Source organism: Anomaloglossus baeobatrachus, chromosome 1 (assembly GCF_048569485.1).
Source record: "Anomaloglossus baeobatrachus isolate aAnoBae1 chromosome 1, aAnoBae1.hap1, whole genome shotgun sequence".
NCBI classification, from domain to species: Eukaryota; Metazoa; Chordata; class Amphibia; order Anura; family Aromobatidae; genus Anomaloglossus; species Anomaloglossus baeobatrachus.
The window spans coordinates 17,221,194-17,226,649 of NC_134353.1; the positions used below are offsets into that span (position 1 = coordinate 17,221,194).

At 56.0% G+C, this 5,456-nt stretch overlaps 1 long non-coding RNA gene across 1 annotated transcript; it reads left to right on the forward strand.

Annotated features, from left to right (window-relative positions):
• Nucleotides 1-165: 165 nt before the first annotated feature.
• LOC142271358 (uncharacterized) lies at nucleotides 166-819 on the forward strand. The gene is made up of 2 exons (XR_012736471.1): nucleotides 166-260; nucleotides 360-819. It is a non-coding gene; the product is annotated as an uncharacterized LOC142271358 (long non-coding RNA).
• Nucleotides 820-5,456: the final 4,637 nt, after the last annotated feature.

Consider the following 5,456-nt stretch of genomic DNA (forward strand, 5'->3'; position numbering starts at 1 on the left):
TTCTGCTGGTGCATATACATAATGACTCCATTAGCAGAATAGTGAGTGCAGCTCTGGAGTATAATACAGGAGGTAACTCAGGATCAGTAATGTATGTACACAGTGACTGCACCAGCAGAATAATGAGTGCAGCTCTGTAGCAAATAAGTAAAATATTCTGCTGGTAACGTGTTTGTGGCTCTTTTTCAGGAGATCTGCATTAGTTATCTGGATTGTTGTCAGCGGGAGCGGAGCCGGCACACCCGACACAAGATCCTCAGGTAGGAGACGAGAACTCCCTAGTGAGGGCATGCTGAGCATTGTAGTCCAGTTCCGGGGTGTAGACCCCTCCCGTCCTGACGGTGTCTCCTCTCTTCCAGGGAGAACTATCTGTTTGTCTGCTCCTGTCCAAAGTGCCTGTCGCAGTGTGAGGACCCAGACGTGACCTCGGAGGAGGAGGAAGAGGATGACGCGGAGCTGGAGGATGAGATGACGGACGTGTGATGGCCTCCACTGGCCTCTGCCCCCTCCGCCCCCGGCGCCGGCCTCCACCGCTCCCGGCCACACAATACAGCACTGGAATTGGCTTTGCCTGTTGCCACCGTTCACATTTGACCACTTTTATACATAAACTCTTCCCTTCCCCCCCCCCCCCCCCCCCCCCACCCCCATACAAGCCCTGGTGGTACAACCCGGACCTCCGAGGGCGGGGGGAGACGGGCGCTGCATGGACCCCTCCCTGGAAAAACATGGTCGCTCCTTCACACTGGTCCCTTGTGATCAGCATTTTATAGAATTGGCAGATGAATTAGTAAATTATTTATATACAGCCTCCGGCAATGGCCTCCGTGTCTTTATTCTCTGCAGCCTGATACTGACCCTAATAGAAAGGCGGGGGGGGATTATAGTGGGGGCTGCACGATGTGATGTGCACGAAGGACCTCACTACATACCTGTATAATAATGTCTGTGAGTGCTCCCCCTAGTGGTGACTGTACAAGTGTCTGTATGCGGGGAGCTCCTAGTGGTGACTGTACAAGCGTCTGTATGCGGGGAGCTCCTCCTATTGGTGACTGTACAAGTGTCTGTATGCGGGGAGCTCCCCCTAGTGGTGACTGTACAAGCGTCTGTATGCGGGGAGCTCCCCCTAGTGGTGACTGTACAAGCGTCTGTATGCGGGAAGCTCCCCCTAGTGGTGACTGTACAAGCGTCTGTATGCGGGGAGCTCCTCCTAGTGGTGACTGTACAAGCGTCTGTATGTGGGGAGCTCCCCCTAGTGGTGACTGTGCAAGCGTCTGTATGTGGGGAGCTCCTCCTAGTGGTGACTGTGCAAGCGTCTGTATGCGGGGAGTTCCCTGTTAACGGGGGGACCGGCAGATTAGGACCAGGGGGTATATATCCTAATCGCCAGTCGGGGCCCACCGTGCTCCAGATGACAAAGGAGCTGCTGGGCACCTGTGGGTTAGGCGGAGACTATAGAGCTGGATGGCTCTGAGAACCCAGGAACGCTGGGAACCGGTCACGTGTGTTGGGACACGTCAGACCGGACGACAACCCGATTAGCGTTTTGGTGCACCTAGCGCTACACCAACCACGTGTGCAGGAAACACGTCAGGCCGGGTGGTAACCAGGTAGCTTTGACCGGAAGACCGCCACGAAAGCGCCCTGTCGGCCACGTGTGTAGGACACGTCAGGCCGAGCAGTCCTCCGATTAGCGTTTCTGGCCACCTCTCGACTGGCCACGTGTGTGTAGGACACGTCAGGCCAGATGGGTACACCAGTAGCGTTGACTGGGAAGCCGAGGAGGGATAAGGAACACCCTGTTAACTCCACAGGGGTCCTGGGGTACGCTGTCCGTGTGCGTAGGGGGCACAATCGGACAGGTGGCGCAGCAGGTGCGTTGTCCGTTTGCGTAGGAGGCACAATCGGACAGGTCGCGCAGCAGGTGCGTTGTCCGTGTGCGTAGGGGGCACAATCGGACAGGAAGCACAGCAGCCGCAACCCAGTTAACGCCACTGGGCTGCTATAACAAGACTGGAACGGCAGGAGGGAAGCACGGCGCCTGACCCTGATGTGCCGAGCCATGAATCTTGGCGTGACAGGCACCGTTCGCCTAACCCTACCTACCGCTTCCCAACATAGGCTTATGCCACAATGAGGCTCTAACATGGAGGTGTGCTCTGACTGAGCAAAAGTGAAGACTGCGCACCTCCATGTTGTCTCCAGCCCCTTTTATAACCTGGGTCCGCCCCAAACCCAGGGTGGAACCACCAAGGTCCAATAGCAGAGTGCCATGTCATCAGTGACGTCACATGCGACCTATCCGGAACCGCCACGTCATTGATGACCTCATGGCAGCCACGCCCCAAACACTTCACCAGTCATCGTCTGACGATCAATACTGAGGTGCCAGATCATAGGGGCGGGCCTCTGCGAGCCAGTCCGGAGTTGTCACGTCATCAGGACACCTGACACCCTCTGCCCTATCAGGGCCTGCCACCTCACGGACATGCTCAGTGAGGTCCTTACCGGACCTAGCCTCTGATGCACTAAGTGCCTGAGCATGCTCAGTAGCCTGAGCAACAGGCTCAGAAAGCAGACTATCAGTTTGAGCATGCTCAGTAGGCAGATCCCAGCACTTAGACACAGCACAAAGTCCAAGTACCTGTGCAAAGAGGCTGTTAGGGTTAATTGTGGGAGCATGCTCAGTAGCCTGAACTGAGGACTTAGTCTCAGACATACCACAATCAGGCTGAGCATGCTCACTAGGCAAAACACCGAGCTTAGACTCTGGCTGGGGTAAATCGGCGCACGCATGCGCACTAGCCGCATCTCCACACTTAGACGTGGTGGAAGGAACAGCCAACTGGACGATCCGAGGCACGGCCAAGAACGGCAGCCGGCGCCTGGGCGCAACAGGAACCGCAGCAGGCTGGTGAATGTACAAGCGTCAGTATGTGAGGAGCTCCCCCTAGTGGTGACTATACAAGCGTCTGTATGCGGGGAGCTCCTCCTAGTGGTGACTGTACAAGCGTCTGTATGCGGGGAGCTCCCCCTAGTGGAGACTGTACAAGCGTCTGTATGCGGGGAGCTCCTCCTAGTGGTGACTGTATAAGCGTCTGTATGTGAGGAGCTCCCCCTAGTGGAGACTGTACAAGCGTCTATATGTGGGGAGCTCCTCCTAGTGGTGACTGTACAAGCGTCTGTATGTGAGGAGCTCCCCCTAGTGGTGACTGTACAAGCGTCTGTATGTGAGGAGCTCCCCCTAGTGGAGACTGGACAAGCGTCTGTATGTGGGGAGGTCCTCCTAGTGGTGACTGTACAAGAGTCTGTATGTGGGGAGCTCCTCCTAGTGGTGACTGTACAAGAGTCTGTATGTGGGGAGCTCCTCCTAGTGGTGACTGTACAAGAGTCTGTATGTGGGGAGCTCCTCCTAGTGGTGACTGTACAAGCGTCTGTATGTGAGGAGCTCCCCCTAGTGGTGACTGTACAAGCGTCTGTATGTGAGGAGCTCCCCCTATTGGTGACTGTACAAGAGTCTGTATGCGGGGAGTTCTCCCTAGTGGTGACTGTACAAGCGTCTGTATGTGAGGAGCTCCCCCTAGTGGTGACTGTACAAGCGTCTGTATGTGAGGAGCTCCCCCTAGTGGAGACTGTACAAGCGTCTGTATGCGGGGAGCTCCTCCTAGTGGTGACTGTGCAAGCGTCTGTATGCGGGGAGCTCCTCCTAGTGGTGACTGTACAAGCGTCTGTATGCGGGGAGCTCCTCCTAGTGGTGACTGTACAAGCGTCTGTGCGGGGAGCTCCTCCTAGTGGTGACTGTGCAAGCGTCTGTATGCGGGGAGCTCCTCCTAGTGGTGACTGTACAAGCGTCTGTATGCGGGGAGCTCCCCCTAGTGGTGACTGTACAAGAGTCTGTATGCGGGGAGCTCCTCCTAGTGGTGACTGTACAAGCGTCTGTATGCGGGGAGCTCCTCCTAGTGGTGACTGTACAAGCGTCTGTATGCGGGGAGCTCCTCCTAGTGGTGACTGTACAAGCGTCTGTATATGAGGAGCTCCCCCTAGTGGCGACTGTACAAGCGTCAGTATGTGAGGAGCTCCCTCTAGTGGTGACTGTACAAGCGTCAGTATGTGAGGAGCTCCCCCTAGTGGTGACTATACAAGCGTCTGTATGCAGGGAGCTCCCCCTAGTGGAGACTGTACAAGCGTCTGTATGTGGGGAGCTCCTCCTAGTGGTGACTGTACAAGCGTCTGTATGTGAGGAGCTCCCCCTAGTGGTGACTGTACAAGCGTCTGTATGTGAGGAGCTCCCCCTATTGGTGACTGTACAAGCGTCGGTATGCGGGGAGTTCTCCCTAGTGGTGACTGTACAAGCGTCTGTATGCGGGGAGCTCCCCCTAGTGGTGAATGTACAAGCGTCTGTATGTGGGGAGCTCCCCCTAGTGATGACTGTACAAGCGTCTGTATGCGGGGAGCTCCCCCTAGTGGTGACTGTACAAGCGTATGTATGTGGGGAGCTCCCCCTAGTGGTGACTGTACAAGCGTCTGTATGCGGGGAGCTCCTCCTAGTGGTGACTGTACAAGCGTCTGTATGCGGGGAGCTCCTCCTAGTGGTGACTGTACAAGCGTCTGTATGTGGGGAGCTCCCCCTAGTGGTGACTGTACAAGCGTCTGTATGCGGGGAGCTCCTCCTAGTGGTGACTGTACAAGACTCTGTATGTGAGGAGCTCCCCCTAGTGGTGACTGTACAAGCGTCTGTATGCGGGGAGCTCCCCCTAGTGGTGACTGTACAAGCGTCTGTATGCGGGGAGCTCACCCTAGTGGTGACTGTACAAGCGTCTGTATGCGGGGAGCTCCCCCTAGTGGTGACTGTACAAGCATCTGTATGCGGGGAGCTCCCCCTAGTGGTTACTGTACAAGTGTCTGTATGTGGGGAGCTCTCCCTAGTGGTGACTGTACAAGCGTCTGTATGTGGGGAGCTCCCCCTAGTGGTGACTGTAAAAGCGTCTGTATGTGGGGAGCTCCCCCTAGTGCTGACTGTACAAGCGTCTGTATGCGGGGAGCTCCTCCTAGTGGTGACTGTACAAGCGTCTGTATGTGGGGAGCTCCTCCTAGTGATGACTGTACAAGCGTCTGTATGTGGGGAGCTCCCCCTAGTGGTGACTGTACAAGCGTCTGTATGTGGGGAGCTCCTCCTAGTGGTGACTGTACAAGCGTCTGTATGCGGGGAGCTCCACCTAGTGGTGACTGTACAAGCATCTGTATATGGGGAGCTCCTCCTAGTGGTGACTGTATACACTTCTGTATGTGGGGAGCTCCTCCTTGTGGTGACTGTACAAGCGTCTGTATGCGGGGAGCTCCTCCTTGTGGTGACTGTACAAGTGTCTGTATGCAGGGAGCTCCCCCTAGTGGTGACTGTACAAGCGTCTATGTGGGGAGCTCCCCCTAGTGGTGACTGTACAAGCGTCTGTATGCGG